This window comes from Oryzias latipes, chromosome 7 (assembly GCF_053564925.1).
Source record: "Oryzias latipes strain Hd-rR chromosome 7, Olatipes_Hd-rR_3.1".
Lineage (NCBI taxonomy): Eukaryota > Metazoa > Chordata > Actinopteri > Beloniformes > Adrianichthyidae > Oryzias > Oryzias latipes.
Window position 1 is genome coordinate 18129310 of NC_136243.1, and position 8051 is coordinate 18137360.

At 37.7% G+C, this 8051-nt stretch overlaps 1 long non-coding RNA gene across 2 annotated transcripts; it reads right to left on the bottom strand.

Moving 5' to 3' along the window:
- Nucleotides 1-476: 476 nt before the first annotated feature.
- Nucleotides 477-4980, bottom strand: LOC111947663 (uncharacterized). Of its 2 annotated transcripts, XR_013657485.1 has the most exons (4): nucleotides 4333-4980; nucleotides 1749-2806; nucleotides 1347-1663; nucleotides 477-959 (listed from the first exon to the last, which is right to left on the bottom strand). It is a non-coding gene; the product is annotated as an uncharacterized LOC111947663 (long non-coding RNA). The 2 variants fall into 2 exon arrangements; XR_013657484.1 differs by lacking the exon at nucleotides 4333-4980 and having other exon boundaries at nucleotides 1749-3181.
- Between the last annotated feature and the right edge of the window lie 3071 nt (nucleotides 4981-8051).

Below are 8051 nucleotides of genomic sequence, written 5' to 3' on the forward strand. Positions count from 1 at the left end.
ATATTTCATCTGTACTGATCAATAAAATACCATTCATGATAATACATGCTTTTAACCCATTAAAGAACAAGATGCAGAAAAGATGCAATTGAGGTCAATTAGTTTGTTTTAACACAAATCTACATCGTGTCTTCAGTATGTCAGTTCTGTTCTATTTTTATACCTCTTCAAAACTGATGGGGAAAAGTAAAACAAAGCTGGGATAACAAAAATCTATTCATATGTATGTTTTTTAAGGTTGGTCCCCATTTCAAAGTATATAATTGGGCTGATCAAAAACGTTATTCACAGAGGTGTAAAAAGTACTCAAAAATTTTACTCAAGTGAAAGTACAAGTACTTAGGGAAAATTTTACTCAATTAAAAGTAAAAGTATCTGGCTAGAATCTTACTTGAGTAAAAGTAAAAAAGTACTCCATTAAAATTGTACTTGAGTATTAAGGAAGTAAAAGTAAAAGCAAGAAAGAAAACTAGAGATTCTTGTTTAAGCTTTTAATCTCAAAAAACATTAAATGAAATGCATACAAGGTTTTATCCTGCTTTAGAACTGTTTGTATTTAATTATCAAACTATAAGACAGACAATCTAATGCCAGTACACGCTACTCAAAGTTGTAAAACCTCAGATTTAACTTCAGTAGAAGCTGATTCTCAAAATTGTTAGTGTCAAGCCTAGCTCTTTTGGGGCTGAAAAGCAATCCTGCAGTGCTGAAAAGCCTCTCACAGGCAGCCGATGCGGGAAGAGGTGTATTAGTCTTGATAGAGAGGCTGCAAATAGCAGGAAACGTGAGCAGAGACTCCCTGGTGTCTGAAACACAGGCCAGATATCCATCCAACTCTTTGCTGGCTTCATGTGTTGTCGGTTTCAAAGAAGCGAAAAAATCTTCATCATCAGATGAACTGTTGGCCAATTCCTTCTTGTGGTCCAAAGGCTCCAGATGCACTCTGATGTAGTCCATGCCTACAAGCACAGTGAGCAGACACAAAGAAAAGTTTGGTTGAGGGGCTTCTGACTGGGAACAAATTTTATGGATTTTGTCATTAACTACATTTACGTGCAGTCATCTACATCTAAAATCATGCAAATCCCTTATTTTAGCATAAAATCTAACTGCATTTCCAAACCACATATGATACATATGAGTTTGGTTTCAAGAAACACTGAGGGATAACTACAACCTGCTGCAAGAATACTTTACATCAATATTCATATTGAGATCACAGCCAAAGATGGGATATAACATTCCTAAAAAGTGCAAAAATAAATAAATAAAAGAATAATTTTGGTATGGCTCAAAGGTTGCCCAGATTAGAATTCGTCAAGTGTATGTTGCTTGCATTCATTTACCTCGTTTTATGATGGTTTCATCATTTGTCCAAGAGGTCCGAAATTTAGGGAGAAGGATGGCAGCTGCTATGATCTCAGGATCTTCAAACATATGCTTGAATCGTGTTTGGATTCCTTGTTGTAGGGCATCCACAAGTGGGTCACAGTACCTGAGAGAATGGTGGAGTCGCTGAAGTTTCAAGCTTAACTGATGGACACTAGGCAGCAGCCACCCCAGCTGTGTATTCGTTTCCGCTTGCAAGATGTCGAGTACTTTTGCAACTGGACGCATTGTGTTGGCCCACTCTGTCAAGAACAGCATTTCTGCTGGATTAAACCTACAGGAGAAATCAGCATAATCAAAGAGTATTAAACAAAAACAACCCACATTTGTTTACATCGATAGAGGGGAAAAACACTTACATTGGAACCTCAAGAGAGGTGCATATATTCCGAAGTGCGCCTTCTCCTGCTTCTTTGCAAATTTGAAGAATTCTGTCAACAGCCATAAAAGTTGAATTCCACCGCGTTTGGTTTGGCCTTAAAAGCTGAAGCCGGCTTTCTGATTCAACAGCTTCAGCTGCTAGAGCCGATCGGCTGCTTTTATTCCATAAAGCTTGGCATTTGCCAAAGACAGATCTGTAGAGTTTCTTGTAGTGTTCATTTGAGAGAGCTTTTTGGGCATCAACGCTTGAGACTAGGTTAAGTAAGTGACAGGCACACTTTTGATGTTTTGGTAGCTGGAATTCGAAGCCATCGTCTTGGTCCAGGACTCGTGAGGCATCTTGGAATTCCACACCATCACTTCCCTCACCACAGCCTTCAGAATCAGTGTCATCACTTTCACACCTTCTTGCCTCAGTCTCGATATCATTGTTTTCCACACCAAAAACTCTGAAAGCCTTCATAAAGTTGGAACCACTGTCTGTGGTTGTGCAAACAACCTTGTCACGTATTTCATACTCTGAGTGGATATCATTCATGGCACTGGCCAGTACCTCAAAAGTATGAGAGCCCATTAATCTTTTGCAGGCAAGTGCAGCGGAATGTCTTTCAAGACTTCCAGGGTTGATCCAGTGAGCAGTTACACCAATGAATGACTTTCTACGTGCAGTCCAACAATCCGTTGTGGTTGCAATCCATTCAACTTCACTCATGGCAGCAGTCACTTTCTGTTTCATGATCAGAGCAGCTTCAGCTATCTTGGAGCGTAAAGTAGGCCTTGTAATGACAGAAATGCCAGGCTGCAGTGTACTAATCAGCTCTTTAAATGATGGCAGATCAACAGTGCTGAAAGGATGAAGTCCTTGAATGATGTACCTTAATATAGCTTTGTTCACAGTGACTGGAGACACATGTTTGACTGGGAAAACTGAGTCAACTTTCAGTTGCTTACTGCTGGAAGCATGGGTGGAGGTCCCGATCTTTCTCTTCTGTGCTGTCAATTTAGAGTAGTTTTTGAGGTAATTTGGGTGCATTCTCTGTAAAAACAACAAATAAATATTTATATTGTATGCAATAAATGTAACAATTACACATACACTCTCTGATTACAGCATTAAAGGGTTAGTTCACCCAAAAATGAAAAGATGTCATTAATGACTCACCCTCATGTCGTTCCAAGCCCGTAACACCTCCGTTCATCTTCGGAACACAGTTTAAGATATTTTAGATTTAGTCCGAGAGCTTTCTGTCCCTCCACTGAAAATGTATGTACGGTATACTGTCCATGTCCAGAAAGGTAATAAAAACATCAAAGTAGTCCATGTGACATCAGTGGGTTAGGTAGAATTATTTGAAGCATCGAAAATACATTTTGGTCCAAAAATAACAAAACCTACGACTTTATTCAGCATTGTAGCGTCACTGCGAAGTCGTGAACGCGGATTGACAACAGACCCGGAAGAGAATACAATGCCGAATAAAGTCGTAGGTTTTGTTATTTTTGGACCAAAATGTATTCGATGCTTCAAAAAATTCTAACTAACCCACTGATGTCACATGGACTACTTTGATGTTTTTATTACCTTTCTGGACATGGACAGTATACCGTACATACATTCTCAATGGAGGCACAGAAAGCTCTCGGACTAAATCTAAAATATCTTAAACTGTGTTCTGAAGATGAACGGAGGTCTTACGGGCTTGGAACGACATGAGGGCGAGTCATTAATGACATTATTTTCATTTTTGGGTGAACTAACCCTTTAATAAAACTGACATTTGCAGCCAATTGCACACTTTATAATGTTAAATACTTGTTGATTTTAGAAATACAGTAGCATTTAGTGACAATCAAACATTAATTTTATTTCTGATTATATTGACAAAAACACAGGACTGTAAGGCTGACATGACAGGGTGAATTGATTTCATTACATTAGTTTTGATGGTAACACTTTTACAATAAGGTTCGTTAGTTAACTACATTAGTTAACATGAACTAATAATGAACTGCACGTATACATGTTAATTTCAACATTTACTAATACTTTATATCTTGTTAACATTAGTTAATGCACTGTGAACTAACATGAACAAACAATGAACATCTGTATTTCTATTAACTAACGTTAACAAAGATTAACAGATACAGTAACAAATGTATTGCTCATGGTTATTTAATGTTAGTTAATACATGAACTAATCAACCTCATTGTAAAGTGTTACCGTTTTGACAATACAACATGTTTGGAAAAAAATTTCTCGCTTGGTTTTCTTGTGTTTTGCATGAATTCAAACACAATGAGAGCACGGAATGATAATGATTATTCAAAGCTGCAATAGGCGCCAAATTTCCCGTGGACCTAACGTTACCAATTACAAATGCATTTTAGCATTTTATTACGTGAGCCTTATATTGTCAATCGCATGCATTAGTGAAAATAGGCCTACTACACATATAAAAGGCGCGCCATCAACGTCAAAACATGCACACCCAAAAAAAAAAAAAAAATAAAAAATAAAAAAAAAACTATCAGTAAAACAAAATACTTAATGTACTTACCTCAATATGCTTCCTTAGGTTTGATGGCGAACTTTTGAAGGCCGATATTTCTTTATTAAGCGGGAGACAGAGGACACATTTCATCTTGAATGAATCTTTATTTACACCACTTAAAGAAAAGAATTCGCGAAGATACGGCCACGGGTGCTCTTGATCCTGTGGCTGATTTTGGACTGTGCTGCTCGCAGCTGCTGATGAATCACATACTTCCTCCATTTTCTTCCACTGATTGACTGTTATAATTTCCCTAATTTCCAGGTCAAGGTGCTGTGCATTGTGGTAATAGATGTGACATGACGTCACTTCCAAAGGACCAATGAACATGTCTGACCAATTTCATATAATGTGAAAACGATTTTCATAGGCAGAATAAATAACATTTAAATTAAACTGGGCATCAGCGCAATTCAATTGGTTTGGTAATAGCAAGGGAAAATAGAATGAAGTGATCTCCAAAAAATAAGTACTTTTTGACTGTAAATAAAATTGTAAGGAGTAAAAAGTACTTTTTTTTCTAAAAAAATGTAATTAAGTAAAAGTAAAAGTATTGATTTTTAATTGTACTCAAGTAAAGTAAAAATCCCCAAAAATAATACTTAAGTACAGTAATCAAGTAAAATTACTCAAGTACTTTACACCTCTGGTTATTCATATATATTATAGACAACAATTTGTTTTAAATCTGCATGCTTTAAGCACTGATGAACTGTGAGCATAACTTGCAGTTGTTACACAGTAGTTTTCTTTAACAGGTTGTGTTAAAGAATTCTGGGGGGGAGAAATATCAACTGAAACCTAAGAACTGCTGTTGGAGCTTCTCAAAGAACATTTTTGGCAAAAAAATAAGCTGAGGTGCTCCTCTTTAATTCAGCCTTAGGGTAATTAAAGATCAAATTTGTTTTTGCAGGAAACAAGTTTAAGTTCAATATGTGAAGCCTGAGAAAAAAGCAAGATGTTGGATTTTTAACATTAAAAGTGGTTTTATCTCAACTCTTACCTGTGTTGAATTTTTTCTTGAAAACAGTCTTTACCAAACAAAGACAAAATCATAAATCCATTTATTTTCTATACCCGCTTATTTCGCTTATTTGACATTATATCTTTTCAAATTTCCAAAAGATTCCAGCTTATTGGCCCAGTGTGTCTGCCCTGAGACTGGAAGGTTGTGAGTTCAAATCCACGGCCAAGCCATACCAAAGACTGGGACCCAGTGCCTCCCTGCTTGACATCTACTGTAATAACTCCTGAGTGTGGCTGTTACTGCAGCTCACCGTTCCCCCAGAAGATGGGTCAAATGTGGAGAGCAAATTTATAGGTGCGTGACTACTAATGGTATTTTAGTTCAGTAGTTACCTGAAGCTGGTTACTTATGACAGTCAGAGAAAAATATTTAAGTTAAGTTGTGATGTACGGTTCATGCTATCATGGGCTGTCCTTATGCCACACTTTGGTCATTAGTGATGTCCCCGCAGTGGCACCCTGCTGAGGCTGCACAATGCTGCATGCACGAGGTGTGCAGTGGATTTGTAAGTGCCTGTTATATGCTAACACAAACTATGCCCTGATTGCCCAATTTTGTGATTACTAACAGCAAGGCTACACAAGAGTGCTCACTTTGCACTTGAAAGCACTTGCTCCCGGCGGATGGCGCAGAGTTTGCTGGGGTAGAAAAAAAAAGAAAAATGCGTAAGACATGCTTATTATGTCTCACCCACTTTTCCATTACAGTGATCCCTTGCTATATTGTGATTCACCTTGCTCTCACGAATTTCTTTCAACTTTAAATACATTTTTATCAATAAGGCACTATGTTTTGCATTCTGATTGGCTGTTAATCTTGTCAATCAATCTCTTTTTTGCTGTTTTGTCTCTATAGAGATGCTCCACGTGCAGCTTGACAGAGTTACATAAGTCTTCAGGCTTAAACATATGATCCTACTATCAACTATTATTTATGGAACTTATCCCCTTGATACGATAACTGAGAGAACAATGTACTCACCCTTATGTGTTACTTAAGTGTTCACTACAACCTGTCGCCCCCAGCATGCCCGAAGAAAAAATTTGCATGAACATTTTTGCCGTACGGGCTCTCCAGGTTATCTTTGATCTTAAAATTTTGTGCGGATCACATCTGTGCCTCTTACAGATTTGCCCATTTTTCACCTGCAGACAGCCCATATCCACCTTTAAGGGCAGTTGTGACTAAGACATTACTATGGTATCTTTGCTTGCCAAGTACCGATGTGTCCCTCGTGTACTGTCGCCACGGCTTCCACTAAAATTGAATATTAAATGTGCCAGGTGTTTGGTGAGAACATAAAACATAACTTTCGATCATTTCAACAAAGAACCTGACAAGCCTGCAGGCACCTGAGGTGGCAAGTGTTGTGCTCTAACCTTGAAAAAAGCATTCAGTCAGACCACTTCAAATTTTGGGAAATATGGATTCATGCCTGTTGTGCTCTTCTGTTCTCACTCAAACTAGGCAGGAGCATCACCTGAATAGATTAAATAAAAACCCTTGTTTTTAGTGAGAGTTTGACTCCACCTGGTTTGTTCCTTGTTGCAAATTCTGGACATTCTTTGTCTTCTTTGAACTCTTTGTCACAGCCAAAGTGAAAGGGTTTGTATTTGGTTGACTCCAGCCCCTGCTGTTTTAAATTAAGAACTTCCAAGTACGGCCACTGGAAAGAGCAGTTAAGACAAAAGACAGAAGTGGTGAAACTGGGCTTTATTGAAAGACTGGAGTCTCCCAAGCTTAAACATCTATTCCTCCTATCCTTCTAAGCACCCAAATAACATTGTACATGAATATAAATCCTTTATTCCAGTTTTTCTTGTATGACTTAGATTCTTTTTTTTCTTTCAAATGGTCTCAAACAAACTCATTTTAAAAATCAAATGGCCTAATATTTATGCAAAGAGTTAGCTATAGCGGATGGCTCAGTTTACTGGGTGCATGACTGACACGCAAGAAACTAGGGTTTTCTGCCCAGGGCGTGTGATGAGCTTCATCAAGTGTGGGTGCATCAGCAAAACCCTATGGATAACTATGTAGCAACAAGAAGTTCTGAGTCTGGGTGCCCTGTGCCACTCCCCAGCTTGAATAAAACACAGAGTTGTGACAGGAAGGGCGTCCAGCATGAAAAATTTCTGCCTAACCACATGTGCGAAAAGTGAAAGTTGCTTCACTGTGGCTGAAACAACAACAAAATATACTTAAGAACTTGATAGTGCTCTAAATAATAACCAGTTATTAGGACCCCAATGGAACACCAATTATACTAAGATAGGGTATAGTTCATTTAAATCCATTTCCTTTCATTTTGACAGGCTGTACTTAAAAAGACAGACATATAAAGGTATTTTAGTCTAAAAGAGAAGTTCAATTCAACATGTTCCATTCGAGATGAGCAGCGATGTGGTAGCTGTACAACAAAATTAAAAGTGTTTAAAAGCGTTTATGGTTGTAGTGTAACACATTTACACACTTACTTGGATCTTAGACACAGTTTGTAGTCATAATATCAGTACCAGTAAGTCACCCACTTCCCACATGATCATAAATATTCCACTTTTAGCTTTCAGCTTGAATTCCACATGAGGGGAAGATTTGTTACCTGAACAACTGAATTGAACTTTATTTATCTTGCAGAGGAGAAATTCACCAACATAACAGAGGATTATTTTTTTTATTTTTTTACAGCTAAAGTTTC